The following is an 18,479-nucleotide window of genomic DNA, read 5'->3' as shown; positions in this document are numbered from 1 at the left end:
GAGAAGTGGTTGGAGCTGCCTTGTTACACCCCCCACGAGGGACCAGGCAGACAGCTGCTGAAGGCGGCCACTTCTTACCGGCTGGCGGAGGTGAGGGGTGTGCCCTGGCGTGGCCTGTAGAGTTGGGTTTCCGGGAACAGCTGTCACCGAAATGTATTGGCATAGAGAGGTTCAGAGGAACACAGGGCAAGGGGTCCAGAGGTTAAGAATCTGCCTGCCAATGCAAGGGACAAGGTTCAATCCCTGTTCTGCGAGAATCCCAACTATCGGGGAGCAAGTAAGCCCCTGTGCCACAGCTCCTGAAGCCAGCGCTCTGGAGCGCATGATCCGCAACGAGAGAAGCCGCTGCAGTGAGAAGCCCACGCGCCGCAACAAAGAGCAGCCCTGCTCGCTGCAGCTAGAGAAAGTCCGTGCGCAGCAACAAAGACCCAGCGCGACCAATGAACGAACAAGTAGAACACAGGGCAGCCCCACGTTGCCCTAACCAGGAACTTCCCTGGCTCTGGCTGTCAGTTACATCAGCTGCCTGTGTTCTTGCCTGGAGAATCCCAGGGACGGGGGAGCCTGGTGGGCTCTGGCGTCTATGGGGTTGCACAGAGTCTGACGCGACTGAAACGACTTAGCAGCAGCAGCAGCAGCAGCCTGGGGATACACGCACACAAACACACTGTATTAGTTTGCCACAACTGAGTACCGCAAACTGAGCGGCCTAATTGCTGCCATTGTCGCTCGGTCGCCAAGTCATGTCTGACTGTTTGCAACCCCATGGACTACAGCACTCCAGGCTTCCCTGTCCCTCACCATCTCCCAGAGTTTGCCCAAGTTCATGTCCATCGAGTCGGTGATGCCATCCAACCATCTCATCCTCTGCCATCCCCTTCTCCTCCTGCCTTCAATTTTTCCCAGCATCAGCGTCTTTTCTAATGAATCGACTCTTTGCATCAGGTGCCCAAAGTATTGGAGCTCCAGCTTCAGCATCAGTCCTTCCAATGAATATTCAGTCCTGATCTTCTTTAGAATGGACTGGTTGGATCTTCTTGCAGTCCAAGGGACTCTCAAGAGTCTTCTCCAACACCACAGTTCAAAAGCATCTTTGGTGCTCAGCCTTCTTTATGGTCCAACTCTCACATCTGTACATGACTACTGGAAAAACTATAGCCTTGACTGTATGGACCTTTGTCAGCAAACTGATGTTTTTGCTTTCGAACACACTGTCTAGGTTTGTCATTGCTTTCCTGCCATGAATGGCTTAATTAAACCAAACAAACTGATTGTCTCACAGTTCTGGCGAGCAGAAGTTCAAGATCAAGGCGTCAGTGGGGGGCTGTTCTCCCTCTGAAGATGGTGGAGAGAAATCTGTTTCAGGCATCTCTCTCTCACACCTCTTGGGAGCTTGCCTTGTGGGAGCACAACTCCAGAGTTCACACAGCATCCTACTTGTGCGCATGTGTCCAACCTCTCCCTCCTGGGGACTTCCCTCATGGTCCAGCGGTTAGGACTCCGTGCGTTCATTGCCAAGGACCAGAGCTTGATCCTCAGTTTGGACAGTAAGATTCTCCAAGCCATGAGGCGAAAACAAAACAAAAAAAAAACAAAGACATTTCTCCTTTCTATAAGGACACTGGCTTCCCAATGGCTCAGTTGGTAAAGAATCCACCTGCAATGCAAGAAACATGGGTTCTATTCCTGGGTCTAGAAGAGACCCTGGAGAAGGAAATGGCAATCCACTCCAGTATTCTTGCCTGGGAAATCCCATGGACAGAGGACCCTGCCCTCCTACAGGCGGGCTACAGCCCATGGGGTCACAAGTCAGGCATGACTTAGCAACTAAACCACCATAAGAACACCAATCTAACTGGATTAAGGGCCCCCTTACTCCAGTGTGGCCTCAAATTAACTCATCATATCTGCCAAGATCCTATTTCTCGATAAGGTCACATTCTGAGGTCCTGGGTGTTAGGTCTCTATTTGTGTGTGGGGGGTCAATGCAATTTAATCCATAACATACGTGATGGATATAAAGGCCCTTGTGATGAAACAGACACATAACAGGCCAAGCAGGTGCACTGACTGTCAGGAAGAAACACAGCCCCCCAGATACACAGACAGGCAAATACAGCAAATAGACTGGAAAGCAGGCGTGCAGGTGGACACAGAAGGACTCTGCCCACGTCTGATGGCAAGCTGACATCTCTAGGGATGCACGCAGATTTCCTCCCCTCATTCATTACTCCAGGCCGACAGATCCCAGACCCCAGACACTCCCCTCCCTGAATACCGAAACTGACTGAAATAAGAGTAGAAACGCCTACACAGAGGTGCAAAAATACTGACATCCGCTTTCAACTGGCAATTCAGAGGTGCACCTGTCAAACTGATTTATAAAGATAGGTACGGAGACATGTGTCTACTCAGCCAGGTGCAGAATCACACCCTCAAGCACACACCATATGGTACCCGAAACAAGCAGACAGCTTGACAGATACAACATCCTCAAACAATACACCCTGCCCTGGGATCTTACTCAGATGAAGACATCCACAGGTGAAACTGGTGGACAGACTTCAAACACAATCAGACGTATATCCATTGGATCAAACAAGTACATTTATAAACATCAGAAGATGGCCAACAAGCACATGAAAAGATGTTCGCCACCACTAATTATTCAGTCCAGTTCACTCGCTCAGTCGTGTCTGACTCTTTGCGACCCCATGAATCGCAGCACGCCAGGCCTCCCTGTCCATCACCAACTCCCAGAGTTCACTCAGACTCACGTCCATCGAGTTGGTGATGCCATCCAGCCATCTCATCCTCTGTTGTCCCCTTTTCCTCCTGCCCCCAATCCCTCCCAGCATCAGGGTCTTTTCCAATGAGTCAACTCTTCACATGAGGTGGCCAAAGTATTGGAGTTTCAGCTTTAGCATCAGTCCTTCCAATGAACACCCAGGACTGATATCCTTTAGGATGGACTGGTTGGACCTCCTTGCAGTCCAAGGGACTCTCAAGAGTCTTCTCCAATACTACAGTTCAAATGCATCAATTCTTCGGCCCTCAGCTTTCTTCACAGTCCAACTCTCGCATCCATACATGACCAGTGGAAAAACCATAGCCTTGACTAGACGGACCTTCGTTGGCACTAATTATTAGAGAAACGCAAATCAAAACTACAATGAGGCATCACGTCACACTGATCAGAATGCACGTGTGCTAAGTAGCTTCAATCGGGTCCAACTCTTTGCAACCTTATGGACCGTAGCCCTCCAGGCTCCTCTGTCCATGGGATTTCCCAGGCAAGAATACTGGAGTGGGTTGCCATTTCCTTCTCCAGGGCTCTTCCTGATCAGATCCAAGGATCCAGCCTTTGTCTCTTGTCTCCTGCAGCGGCAGGTGGGTTCTTTACCACTAGCGCCACTTTGGGAAACCCAAAGCCATCCGGTCAGAATGGCCATCATTCAAAGGGAAAAACAAAACAAAACAAAACCTGTAAATCTCTCTCTCTCTCCCTCTCTCCCTCTCTCTCTCTCTCTCTCTCTCTCTCTCTCTCTCTCACACACACACACACACACACACACACACGCGCGCGCTCGCAGATAGCCCCAAATTAAGCCACGCCTGCCTTCTGGTGGATATTGGGAATAGTGCACCCACCTCTGGGGAAGTGGAGAGCAGGGTGTGTGTTTGTGTGGGTGTGCGTGTGCATGTGATTGTTCACAAGCCTGCTTATATGAGCCCAGGTTTGAACAACAGAAAGAGCCCTTGATACTTTTGGCCCTGCAGCATCATTACCCTGCCCAGAGGTACCCCCAATCCCACCCTCGATTCATTCACCCAAAAGTAAAGGGATGGGATCCATAGAGGTCTCATGTCAGAGTCATTGGATACAAACACTCACAGCTTCATGTGGCCAGGTTGGGGCAAGAGGGAGAAACACAGAGTTGGAGGAGCCAAGAGGAATGAGTTTCCTGGAAGGAGAGATTGGATCTAGGCCTTTGGAGGATAAGCGTGTGTTTAAGGGCTTCCCAAGTGGCTCAGATGGTAAAACATCTGCCTGCAATGCAGAAGACCCGGGTATGATCCCAGGGTGGGGAAGATCCCCAGGAGAAGGAAATGGCAACCCACTCCAGTATTCTTACCTGGAGAATCCCACGGACAGAGAAGACTGGCAGGCTACAGTCCATGGGGTTGCAAAGAGTTGGATACAACTGAGCCACTAACTCTTACTAATTATACTCTTGAAAAGACCCCTGCTGTATGTACAGTGGGCTCTGCCCAGAACCTTTTACTGTGACACAAAGGCTCTTCCTAATTCTTTAATCCCTTCCAGGGCTCAGCTTGTGCTGTTGAGTTAGTACCCTGTATCTCTTGGAAGAGAAATATTAAATCCAAAGAAATGACTCTCTAATAGTGGAATGCCAATAAAGTCAGGCACAGGGCATTTTCTTCTTTCTTTTTGAACCTAGTTTATTGAGGTATTGACATATTAATATAAAAATTGTACACATTGAGTGTATACACAGCAATGAGTTTGGGGATACCTATCCACGCTGGTATTTCCCTGGTGGCTCAGACTGTAAAGTGTTTGTCTACAATGTGGGAGACCTGGGTTCGATCCCTGGGTTGGGAAGTTCCCCAGAGAAGGAAATGGCAACCCTCTCCAGTACTCTTGCCTAGAAAATCCCATGGATGGAGAAGCCTAGTGTCCATGGGGTCGCAAAGAGTCGGACAGACTGAACAACTTCACTTTCTTTCACTTTCACTTTCTATCCAAACTGGTAGCTCAGATGGTAAAGAATCTGCCTGTAATTCAGGAGACCTGAGTTTGATCCCTGGGTAGGGAAGATGCCCTCGAGAAGTAAATGACAACCCACTCCAGTATTCTTGTCTGGAAAATCCCATGGACAGAGGAGCCTGGCGGGCTACAGTCCATGGGGGTCGCAAGGGGTCAGACACCGACAGAGTGACTAACACACTCTTTCATCCTCCTACAAAAGCATCACCACTGTCTAGGCCATAAACATCTTCATCACCTCCCAAAATTGACTTCTGCGGTAGATTTCCACGTTGGGTTCCTATCACATTTCATGGGGACTGCTGACTTGATGAAAGCCTGTCCTTGGAGACTCAGGACAACGTTTGAGAGGAAACAGGAACGGCTTGGGTTCGGTGAAACGTTTTTGCACTGTGTTCCCGCTTCAACGATTTGAAGCTGTGTGCTGCCCTCTAGTGGCCATGGCGGATTCTAAACTTTCTACTGTGACCAGGCTGGAGGGCGGGGTCTACATCAGGCTTACAAGTTTGAGCTTTGGGACTTACTTGGTGGGTACATGCTTCCTTGCGGGCGGAGACGGCAAAGAATCTGCCTGCAATGCGGGAGATCCAAGTTCGATCCCTGGGTTGGGAAGATCCCCTGGAGAAGGGAATGGCAACCCACTCCAGTATTCTTGCCTGGAGAATTCCATGGACAGAGGAGCCTGGCAGGCTACAGTCCATGGGGTCACAAAGAGTCGGACACGACTGAGGCACTAACACACAGTGCATAGGAATCTTCTAGCCACTGCAAGGGACACAGTTTCGATCCTAGTCCAGGAAAATTCCACATGCTGTGGAGCAACTAAGCCTGGAAGCTACAACTACTGAACCTGCACTTAGCAACTCCTGAAGCCGGCACGCTGGGGTCCCTGAACTGCGGTAAGAGAAGCCACTGCAATGAGAAGCCCATCCATCACAACTAGAGAGTAGACCCTGCTCACCACAAGAGTGCGCCCACAGCAATGCAGAGCCGGTGGAGCACGTTAAAAAAAAAAAAAAAAAAAAGACCCAGCTCAGCCAAAAAAAGTTGTAAAAAAGTTTGAGTTTTAAGCAGCAGGAGGATGGAGCCATGGGGTAAGGGGGTTTATTCAGTGGATGCTGGCATGGCACTTTACACTTGTCGCAGTTTATTTCAAGTCATTAGTATCATCACGTTCATTGACTTTTGTAAAGGTCTCCCCAATTTCCTACCCATTCTGCAAAAGCACAATCAATATCATATAATTCAGGCACCAAACTGAATCCTTAGGATGACCCATAGGACCTTATGTAATTTGCATTATTCTTCTTGTTCTGGCCACACTGACCTATGTAAACAGGAAGGGGCAGGAGATAAGGCTGAGTAAAGATGTGACCTCAGTTTGAGTTTATTTGGAAAATATCTTCATGGAGGAAAAGGAGGTAGAGTAGCAGGGTAGAGAGTGTCTTGATGGTGGTGGGTGGTTATTATTGATCAGACAGCAGGGAAGTCATCTCTTACTTTTGAACTGAGACTCCAAATGAATGGAGAGAGTGCACCGTGGAAAAGCGAGGAGGAAAAATGTGTGTTTTAAACAGAGGAAATGAAAAGTGAAAAGGCTCTGAGGAGACTGTTGAGTCAGTACCCTGTATTTCCTGGAAGAGAAAGGCGTTTAGCCAAAGGAATGACTCTCTAACAGTGGAATTTCAGGCAAGGAAGTCAGATGTCGGACAGAGCTGCTTCTTCTTCTTCTTCTTTTTTTTTTTTAAACCCACTTTATGGAGGTATGAAGAATGAGTTTGGTGAAATCAAGAACTAGTAATAAGGCCAGAGTGGCTGAAATAGAGAAAAGAGAGAAGTAAGATGTTGGCAGAGACAAACCATGATGGAAACGGGATTTTTTTCTAACCCTGATGGGAAGCTGGTGTTTCTATATATACTTGTGTTCTGCACAAAAGTGCTTTGTTAGGGGGGACAAGGGGAGATCAAAACTCATCCTGAGTTAAGCTACAAGTTTGAAGATTTGTAAAAAGTTATAATATTTTATTGTGGTAAATATACATAATATATTGGATCCAAGTTTGGTTGGGTAACAGATTGTGGTGGTTGTTGTTCGGTCGCTAAGTTGGGTCTGACTCTTTGCCGCTCCATGGACTGCATCATCCCAGGCTTTCCTGTCCTTCACTATCCCCCAGAGTTTTCTCAGACTCATGTCCTTTGAGTCGGTGATGCCATCCAACCTTCTCATTTTCTATCGCCCCCTTCTCCTTTTGCCTTCAGTCTTTCCCAGCACCAGGGTTTGATGCTGAAGCTGTAATACTTTGGCCACTCAATGTGAAGAGCTGATCTGTTAATTATGTAACAGATAGATATAGCATATTTTGCATATCCACTCATCTGTTGACAGATATTTGGGCTGTTTCCACCTTTTGGCTTTTGGGAATAGTGCTTGTATGAGTGTTTTTTACATTTAAGTGGATGAAGAGGGAATTCCCTGGCAGTCCAGCAGTTAGTACTCAGCACTTTCACTGCAGGAGGATGGAGTCGATGCCTGAGACGGGAACTAAGATCCCACAAGTCGCATGGTTCAGCCATAAAGTTAAAAAGTGGTTGAAGAAAATCAAAAAGAGCAATATTTCATGACATGTGAAAATCTCTGCCCATGGGATTTCCCAGGCAAAAATACTAGAATGGGTTGCCATTTCCTTCTCCAGGGGATCTTCCCGACCCAGGGATTGAACCTGTAACTCCTACATTGCAGGCAGATTCTTTACCAACTGGGCCACTCAGTTCAGTTCAGTTCAGACGCTCAGTCGTGTCCGACTTTTTGCAACCCCATGAATCGCAGCACGCCAGGCCTCCCTGTCCATCACCATCTCCTGGAGTTCACTCAGACTCACGTCCATCGAGTCAGTGATGCCATCCAGCCATCTCAAACTCTGTTGTCCCCTTCTCCTCCTGCCCCCAATCCCTCCCAGCATCAGGGTCTTTTCCAGTAAGTCAACTCTTCACATGAGGTGGCCAAAGTATTGGAGTTTCAGCTTTAGCATCATTCCCTCCAAAGAAATCCCAGGGTTGATCTCCTTCAGAATGGACTGGTTGGATCTCCGTGCAGTCCAAGGGACTCTCAAGAGTCTTCTCCAACACCACAGTTCAAAAGCATCAATTCTTCGGCACTCAGCTTTCTTGACAGTCCAACTCTCACATCCATACATGACCACTGGAAAAACCGTAGCCTTGACTAGACGGACCTTAGTTGGCAAAGTAATATCTCTGCTTTTCAATATGCTATCTAGGTTGGTCATAACTTTTTTCCAAGGAGTAAGCGTCTTTTAATTTCATGGCTGCAGTCACCATCTGCAGTGATTTTCAAGCCCCCCAAAATAAAGTCTGACACTGTTTCCACTGTTTCCCCATCTATTTCCCATGAAGTGATGGGACCAGATGCCATGATCTTCGTTTTCTGAATGTTGAGCTTTAAGCCAACTTTTCCACTCTCCTCTTTCACTTTCATCAAGAGGCTTTTTAGTTCCTCTTCACTTTCTGCCATAAGGGTGGTGTCATCTGCATATCAGAGGTTATTGATATTTCTCCCAGCAATCTTGATTCCAGCTTGTGCTTCTTCCAGCCCAGTGTTTCTCATGATGTACTCTGCATAGAAGTTAAATAAGCGGGGTGACAATATACAGCCTTGACATACTCCTTTTCCTATTTGGAACCAGTCTGTTGTTCCATGTCCAGTTCTAACTGTTGCTTCCTGACCTGCATATAGGTTTCTCAAGAGGCAGGTCAGGTGGTCTGGTATTCCCATCTCTTTCAGAATTTTCCACAGTTTATTTTGATCCGCACAGTCAAAGGCTTTGGCATAGTCAATAAAGCAGAAATAGATGTTTTTCTGGAACTCTCTTGCTTTTTCCATGATCCAGTGGATGCTGGCAATTTGATCTCTGGTTCCTCTGCCTTTTCTAAAACCAGCTTGAACATCTGGAAGTTCGGGGTTCACGTATTGCTGAAGCCTGGCTTAGAGAATTTTGAGCATTACTTTACTAGCATGTGAGATGAGTGCAATTGTGCGGTAGTTTGAGCATTCTTTGGCATTGCCTTTCTTTGGGATTGGAATGAAGACTGACCTTTTCCAATCCTGTGGCCACTGCTGAGTTTTCCAAATTTGCTGGCATATTGAGTGCAGCACTTTCACAGCATCATCTTTCAGGATTTGAAATAGCTCAGCTGGAATTCCATCACCTCCACTAGCTTTGTTTGTAGTGTTGTTTTCTAAGGCCCACTTGACTTCACATTCCAGGATGTCTGGCTCTGGGTGAGTGATCACACTAGGGAAGCCTGATAATATATATGTGCATGGATGTAGATGTATGTAGCGTATTGTAATAGTGATAATACAGCTGATGCATGTTTACTGTGTATTTTGTTACTTTAAGTGCTTTGGCTAAGTGCTATGTTACTTCATTTAGTCCCTATGATTACTATTTGAAGTAGACATGTGTATTTTTTTAAATTAATTTTTAATTGGAGTATAGTTGATTTATAATGTTTCAGGCATACAGCAAAGTGATTCAGTTATTGCTCCATCTATCTCTACATCATAATCATTTTCAGATTGTTTTCCTTTATAGATTATTACAAGCTATTGAATATAGTTTCCTGTGCTCTTCAGTTAAGACCTTTGCTTATTTTATAGATAGTAGTGTGTATCTGTTAAACTCTGAATTTTTCCCCTCCCTCTTCCCCTTTGGTAACCACTAGTTTGTTTTCTATGTCTGTGAGTCTATTTCTGTTATGTAAATACGATCATTTGTATCATGTTTTAGATTGCGCATATGATATTTGCCTTTGTCTGATTTACTTCACTTAGTATGAGAATCTCTAGGCCAGTGTATGTTGCTGTAAATGACAGGATTTCCTTCTTTTTCATGGACAAGTAGTATTCCATTGTATATATAGGCCACATCTTCTTTACCCACTCGTCCGTCAACGGGCGTTTAGGTTCCTTCCAGAAGTAGACATATTTTTCAGTAGATGAGAACACTGAGGATCAAAGAAGGAGTCACATTTTAAGGTCACACGCTAAGCGGTTGGAGCTGGAATGTGAGTGAAATGTGTCACCATCCCTGAACAAAACATGTTTGTTAAAGTTTTCAACTCCAGGTCCTCAGAATGTGAGTGTTCTCGGAGATGGCAGTCTTCACAGAGGTGAGGAAGTTAAAGGAGGTCATTAGGGCGGGCTCTGACCCGCAAGGACTGTGTCCTCAAGAGAAGAGGAAGTCAGAACACGGATACCTGAGTAGAGGGACGACTCCGTGAGGACAGAGGGAGAAGACGGCTGTCTACAAGACGAGGAGAGAGGCCGCAGGGAGACCCAGCCCTGCTGACACCTTGGCTGTGGGCAACCGGCCTCCAGACCACGCGAGGACGTCTATCTGTTGCTTAGGCCACCTACATGTGTGCGGTGTGTGTGTGAGCACACACGAGTACTCAGTTGCGTCTGACTCTTCTGCAACTCCATGTAGCCCGCCAGGCTCCTCCGTCCATGGGATTCTCCAGGCAAGAACACTGGAGTGGGTTGTCATTTCCTCCTCCTGGGGATCTTCCTGACCCGGGGATGAAACCCACATCTCTGTGTTGCCTCTTTGGCAGGCTGTTTCTTTGCCTCTAGCACCACCTGTAGGACTTTGTTATGGAAAGCCCCAGCAAAGGAATGCGCTGATACTAGTTCTATCTGCCAGGGTATTCTAAGCTCATGGACAGAATTATCCCTTGTTTGGGCTGTCTTGTTCTTTCTTGGCCATGCTGCGTGGGATCTCGTTTCTTGACCAGGGACTGAACCTTTGCCCCCTGTGTTGGAAGCACAGAGTCTTAACCACTGGACCTCCAGGGAAGTCCTCAAGGGTTGTCTCCTTCTGATGTTCCATTCCTTCCAGAATCTTTGACAGTTGCAGAGGCTCAGACCTGGAGGCCCACCTTCCTCTTACGCTGTTGGAGAATTGCTTCTTCAAATTCTGGCCCCTAATTACCCTGTGTTTGGGGAGCAAATATGAAGACTTATTTTTCTCTCACAGCTCTGTCTGTCCACATCCTCTTCTGTTGATACTTTTGGTTCCGTCCAAACGAGGTCTACTTACAGTTCCTCTAGCCTTGAGATGGAATAATCACTAGAAAACCATTCGGAGAACTAAGTTTCTGCAGTTATTTTGCAGAGGGAGAGTAGGTGTGCAGCAAAGCCTGCAAACACCAGCAATGCACTCAGAGAGGAATGTTCCATTAGATCACATGAGATTAAAACATGTTCACTGTGTAGGCTCACGGCTGTAACCATGTTGTTACTGTGAATGAAGAAGGACTTCCAAGGAACATTTCTTATCTGTCTGGGTGCAGTTAGGAAACACACGCTGTATTAGTGTTTGTGGTTTCATTTCAGTTTTAAAGGGAGTGTACATTTAGATTGTTTCTAAGCTTTCTGAGGTCTTTATAGTTGTGAAATAAGATCAGCTATCTATTTAAAAACGTATTTCTTTAGCTATGCCTGGCTTAAGTTGGGGCATTGCAAGATCTCTGAACTATGCTGCAGCATGCCAGATCTTTAATCGCAACGTCAGGGATCTAATGACTTGACCAGGGATCAAATCCCCATCCCCTGCATTGAGAGCTCAGAGTCTTAGCCACTGGACTAAGGAAAGTCCAGGAAAGTCCCAAGATTAGCTATCTATTTAAACGAATGCTTCAGTGAAAAAGAGGACACAATTCGCTAGTGATCCTCTAAGCACATGTCTTCTGATCCCTTTATATAATATAAATATATAAATATAAATATCCATTTATATAATATAAACAATTTGGTCCCTTTATACATAATATACAAAATCTAACAATTTGGTCTCTTCATGCGGCATGCACAATAAAATAATTTGTCAGAATGCTGGGTACTCTTCATTTTGGAGTTAATCTTAGCAATTTTATCAAGAGAGTGATTTACATACAACAAATAGTTTCTTTTCACAGCGTAAGATTTGGTGCATTTGACAAACTCTGTTGCAATCAAGATAGAGAACATTCATGTCATTCCTCCTAAATTTTCTTCATCCTTCTGATCATCCTTCCCTCCCTCCACTCCTGGCCCTAGGCAATCCTGGACGATTGAATGTAATTTCATCTGGACTTCAACCTGTTCCTCTTTTTGTTGTTGTTGTTGTTTGTTTGTTTTTTAATATGTGTTTTGTTTTTTTTTTTTTTGCTGGCATTTGGATCTTAGTTCCCCAACCAGGGATCAAGCCCAGGCCCCTTGCCTTGGAAGCATGGAGTCCGAGCCACTGAACAACAAGGGAAGTCCCAGTACTTTCCTCTTGTTGATTTGCTTTGTATCTCACTGGATGGCTGTATGCCATGTTCTAAGAGTCATCCTAGGGAGTCATTGAACTGGGTATAGTTCTGAGGGATTGTCAGTAAATCACCCCTACTTGGCAGGGGTCTGAGGAGCCCAGGATAACTAGAAATCATTCAGAGAAAGCAGTGGCTCTGGCCTTTATCTCCTGTTTCCCTCTCAGGGTTCCTTTTCCTTTAGTCCAGGAGAAAGGCTACTGCTGCTCATCCCCAGATGCATCAACTCTCCGGTCATCTCTCTGGGGTCAGGGGAGGATCAGGACATTCACTAGTTCCCCTTTTTTCCTTCTTCTTTTGTTTCTTCATTTTCTAGGATATGGTGTCCCACAGAATCGCTTTCCAGGCCCTGTGATGCTCCCAGTCTTTGAAGGAAGCAGACTTGGTGGCTCAGACAGTAAAGAGTCTGCCTGTAATGCAGGAAGCCCAGGTTCTATCCCTGGGTCAGGAAGTTATCCTGAAGAAGGAAATGGCAGCCCACTCCAGTATTCTTGCCTGCAGAATTCCATGGACAGAGGAGCCTGGTGGGCTATAGTCCACTGGGTTGCAAAGAGTTAGACACGGTGGAGCAACTAACACTTCACTTTCATTCTTTCCAATAAGCATAGGTCATGCTGAATGTTGGGATTTGGGGAAGCACAGGAGAAATCCCTAATCTTGAAGTGGAGGGCAGGGAGGGTTTCCTGTAAGAGATGATATTTATATGGAAAATCTTCTTGGAGGAGATGATAAATACACTGGAAGGCTACCTGGTGGAGGTGATAGTTACATGGGAAGTCCCTGGAAGAGGTGATATTTACACTGGAAAGCTCTGCTGCCCTCTCAAGAGGTGATATTTACATAGGAAACATATATAGGATATGGGACTCATAAGTATCCATGACAGATCTCAGTTCTTAAGACAGTTCAGTTCAGTTCAGTTGCTTAGTCGTGTCTGACTGTGATCCCATGGACTGCAGCATGCCAGGCTTCCCTGTCCATCACCAATGCCCAGAGCCTACTCAAACTCAGTTCCGTTGAGTTGGTGATGCCATCCAACCATCTCATCCTCTGTCGTCCCCTTCTCCTCTCGCCTTCAATCTTTCCCAACTCTTTTCCAATGAGTCCGTTCTTCACATCAGGTGGCCAAAGTATTGGAATTTCAGCTTCAGCATCAGTCCTTCCAATGAATATTCAGGACTGATTTCCTTTAGGATTGACTGGTTGGATTTCCTTGCCATCCAAGGGACTCTCAAGAGTCTTCTCCAACACCACAGTTCAAAAGCATCAGTTCTTTGGCACTCAGCTTTCTTTATAGTCCAACTTTCACATCCATACATGACTTCTAGAAAAAACATAGCTTTGACTAGATGGACCTTTGTTGGCAAAATAATGTCTCTGCTTTTTAATATGCTATCATAACTTTTCTTCCAAGGAGTAAGTCTTTTAATTTCATGGCTGCAGTCATCATCTTCAGTGATTTTGGAGCCCAGAAAAATAAAGTTTCTCACTGTTTCCATTGTTTCTGCATCTATTTGCCATGAATTGATGGAACCAGATGCCATGATCTTAGTTTTTCTGAATGTTGAGTTTTACGCCAACATTTTCACTCTCCTCCTTTACTTTCATCAAGAGGCTCTTTAGTTCTTCTTCACTTTCTGCCATAAGGGTGGTGTCATCTGCATATCTGAGGTTATTGATAATTTCCCTGGCAATCTTGATTCCAGCTTGTGATTCATCCAACCCAGCATTTCTCCTGATGTACTCTGCATATAAGTTAAATAAGCAGGGTGACAATACACAGCCTTGACATACTCCTTTCCCAATATGAACCAGTCTGTTGTTCCGTGTCCAGTTCTAACTGTTATTTCTTGACCTGCATACAGATTTCTCAGGAGGCAGGTCAGGTGGTCTGGCATTCCCATCTCTTTAAGAATTTTCCACAGTTTGTTGTGATCCACACAAAGGCTTTGGCATAGTCAATAGAGCAGAAGCAGATGTTTTTCTGGAACTCTCTTGCTTTTTCAATGACCCAGTGGATGTTGGCAATTTGATCTCTGGTTCCTCTGCCTTTTCTAAATCCAGCTTGAACATCTGGAAGTTCACAGTTCACGTACGGTTGAAGCCTGGCTTGAAGAATTTTGAGCATTACTTTACTAGCATGTGAGATGAGTGCAATTGTGTGGTAGTTGAACATTCTTTGGCATTGCTTTTCTTTGGGATTGAAATGAAAACTGACCTTTTCCAGTCCTGTGGCCACTGCTAAGTTTTCCAAATGTGCTGGCATATTGAGTGCAGCACTTTCACAACATCATCTTTTAAGATTTGAAATAGCTCAACTGGAATTCCATCACTTCCACTAGCTTTGTCCATAGTGATGCTTCCTAAGGCCCACTTGACTTTGCATTCCAGGATGTCTGGCTCAAGGTGAGTGATCACACCATAATGGTTATCTGGGTCATGAAGATCTTTTTTGTAGAGTTCTTCTGTGTTTTCTTGCTGTCTTTTCTTAATATCTTCTGCTTTTTTTTTCAGGTCCATACCATTTCTGTCCTTTATTGAGGCCATGTTTGCACGAAATGTTCCCTTGGTATCTCTAATTTTCTTGCACAGATCTCTAGTCTTTCCCATCCTATTGTTTTCCTCTGTTTCTTTGCACTGATCACTGAGGAAGGCTTTCTTATCCCTCCTTGCTATTCTTTGGAACTCTGCATTCAAATGGGTATATCTTTCCTTTCTCCTTTGCCTTTAGCTTCTTTTCTTTTCTCAGCTATTTGTAAGGCCTCCTCAGACAACCATTTTGCCTTTTTACATTTCTTTTTCTTGGGGATGGTCTTGATCACTGCCTCCTGTACAATGTCACGAACCTCCATCCATAGTTCTTCAGGCACTCTGTCTATCAGATCTAATCCTTTGAATATATTTGTCACTTCCCCTGTATAACCATAGGGAGTTGATTTAGGTCCTATCTGAATGGTCTAGTGATTTCCCATACTTTCTTCAACTTAAGTCTGAATTTGGCAATAAGGAGTTCATGATCTGAGCCACAGTCAGCTCCTGGTCTTGTATAGAGCTTCTCCATCTTTGGCTGAAAAGAATATAATCAATCTGATTTTGGTATTGACCATCTGGTGATGTCCATGTGTAGAGTCTTCTCTTGTGTTGTTGGAGACAGCTTAGTGTCTAATGGTGGAAGGGGGTTCTTAGGCTCCCCTGAAAGCTGACTCTGCCATGAGGGTTCTTATTTTGGGGTTGATTGATGGAGGGCATAGCAAAGGATGAGCGAGGGGAAGAGGGTTTGTGTGCAAAGTTGTTTCTAACTCTTTGTGACCCCATGGACTGCAGGGCCAGGCTTCTCTGTCCTTCACTATCTCCTGAAGTTTGCTCAACTCATGTCCATTGAGTCAGTGAAACCATCTAACCATCTCATCCTCTATTGCCCCCTTCTTTTGCTTTCAATCTTTCGCAGCATCAGGGTCTTTTCCAATGAGTTGGCTCTTCTCATCAGGTGGCCAAAATATTGGACCTTCAGCTTCAGCATCAGTTCTTCCAATGACTATTCAGGCTTGATTTCCTTTATGATTGACTGGTTTGATCTCCTTGATGTCCAAGGGGCTCTCAAGATTCTTCTTAAGTACCACAGTTCGAAAGCATCAGATCTTTGGGGCTCAGCCTTCATTATGGTTAAGCTTTCACATCCATGTGTGATTACTGGGAAAACCATGGCTCTGACTATCTGGACCTTTGCCGTCAAAGTGATGTCTTTGTTTTTTAACATCCTTTCTAGGTTTGTCATAGTTTTCCTTCCAAGGACCAACCATCTTTTAAATTCCATGGTTACAGTCATGGTCCTCAGTGATTTTGGAGCCCAAGAAAATAAAGTCTGTCACTGTTTCCACTTTCCCCCCATCTATTTGCCATGGAGTGATGGGACCAGAGGCCATGATCTTAGTTTTTTGAATGTTGAGCTTCCAGCCAACTTTTTCACTCTCCTCTTTCATCCTCATGAAGAGGCTCTTTAGTTCTTCACTTTCTGCCATTAGAATGGTATCATCTGCATATCTGAGGTTGTTGATATTTCTCCCAGCAATTTTGATTCTAGGTTGTGATTCACCCAGCCCAGCATTTCACATGATATATTCTACATGCTGCTGCTGCTGCTGCTAAGTCGCTTCAGTCGTGCCCGACTCTGTGTGACCCCAGAGATGGCAGCCCACCAGGCTGCCCCGTCCCTGGGATTCTCCAGGCAACAACACTGGAGTGGGTGGCCATTTCCTTCTCCAATGCAGGAAAGTAAAAATTGAAAGTGAAGTCGCTCAATCATGTCTGACTCTTAGTGACCCCATGGACTGCAGCCCACCAGGCTCCTCTGTCCATGGAATTTTCCAGGCAAGAGTACTGGAGTGGGGTGCCATTGCCTTCTCTGATATTGTGCATAGAAATTCAATAAGCAGGGGAGGAGGGTAAGATGGAAGAAAGAGTTGAGCAAGGAGGTGGTCCTACCTGGAGCCTAGGCTTAGCCTGATCCCACAGGGCTCCCTGGAGCCTGAATAACACCCCCGAGTTGACTTCACCTTGGGGTGAGATTTTGACCTTCATGACCATCGGTTATTGGCCATGGGTTGGGTCTGAGGGTTTGTGCAGGCATTGAACTGAAGAGCAGTTGTCTGCAGAAGAGGAAGCTGTGAGCTGTTAGCAGGCAACACCCACAGAAACTGAAACAGGGGGATGGGTGCTCCAGCAGCTAAAGGTGGCTGGACAAGGCCACCAGCAGTGTCCGTTACAGGAGACTTGGGTTAGTTTAGGATGACTGGAGCTTTGGAGGGATGAGGGAGCAATGAGGCCAGAGGCGGACCAGTATAAGGCTAGTCAGGGTCTTTGTGTGTGTGTGTGTGTTTGCATTGTTCTTCTTTTAATTTTTAAAAATTTACTTATTTTTAATTGAAGAATCATTGTCTATGATATTGTGTTGGTTTCTGCCATACATCAACATGAATCAGCCAGAGGTATACATATGCCCCCTTCCTCCCTCCCGCTCCCGTCCCATCCCATCCCTCGAGGTTGTCGCAGAGTCCTGGTTTGAGTTCCCTGAGTCATACACCAAATTCCCACTGGCTATCTGCTTTACATATATTAGTATATATGTTTCCATGCTGCTCTGTTCATTCATCACACCCTCTCCTTCTTGCCCCTGTGTGCACAGTCTGTTCCCTAGCAGTGCCATCTTTCTCGGTTTCATGTATATGCACTAGTATACAATATTTCTTTTTCTCTTTCTGACTTACTCCACTCTGTGCAAAAGGCTCTAGGTTCATCTATCTCATCAGAACTGACTTAAATGTGTTCCTTTAAATGGCTGAGTAATATTCCGTTGTATATATGTACCACAGCTTTTTTATCCATTTGTCTGTTGATTGACATCCAGGTTGGTTCCATGTTCCAGTAATCATAAATAGTGCTGCAATAAACACTGGGGTCCATGTGTCTTTTTCAATTATGGTTTCCTCAAGGTATGTGCTCAGTAGTGGGACTGTTGGGTCATATGGTAGTTGCATTCCTAGCTTCTTAAGGAATATCCACACTGTCTTCCATAGCAGCTGTATCCATTTACATTCCCAGCAACAGTGCAAGAGAGTTCCCTTTTCTCCAAACCCTCTCCAGCCTTTATTGTTTGTAGAGTTTTTGATGATGGCCATTCTGACCAGCATGAGATGATATCTCATTGTAGTCTTAATTTGCATTTCTCTAATAATGAGCGATGTTGTCACCCTGCTTATTTAACTTATATGCAGAGTACATCATGAGAAACGCTGGACTGGAAGAAGCACAAGCTGGAATTGAGATTTCCGGGAGAAATATCAATAACCTCAGATATGCAGATGACACCACCCGTATGGCAGAAAGTGAAGAGGAGCTAAAAAGCCTCTTGATGAAAGTAAAAGAGGAGAGTGAAAAAGTTGGCTTAAAGCTCAACATTCAGAAAACGAAGATCATGGCATCCAGTCCCATCACTTCATGGCAAATAGATGGGGAAACAGTGGAAACAGTGTCAGACTTTATTTTTTTGGGCTCCAAAATCACTGCAGATGGTGACTGCAGCCATGAAATTAAAAGACGCTTACTCCTTGGAAGAAAAGTTATGACCAACCTAGATAGCATATTCAAAAGCAGAGACAGTACTTTGCCGACTAAGGTCCATCTAGTCAAGGCTACGGTTTTTCCAGTGGTCATGTATGGATGTGAGAGTTGGACTGTGAAGAAAGCTGAGTGCCGAAGAATTGATGCTTTTGAACTGTGGTGTTGGAGAAGACTCTTGAGAGTCCCTTGGACTGAGAGC

This window comes from Ovis canadensis, chromosome 5 (genome assembly GCF_042477335.2).
Source record: "Ovis canadensis isolate MfBH-ARS-UI-01 breed Bighorn chromosome 5, ARS-UI_OviCan_v2, whole genome shotgun sequence".
Lineage (NCBI taxonomy): Eukaryota > Metazoa > Chordata > Mammalia > Artiodactyla > Bovidae > Ovis > Ovis canadensis.
Note: the sequence above shows the minus strand (reverse complement) of the source record.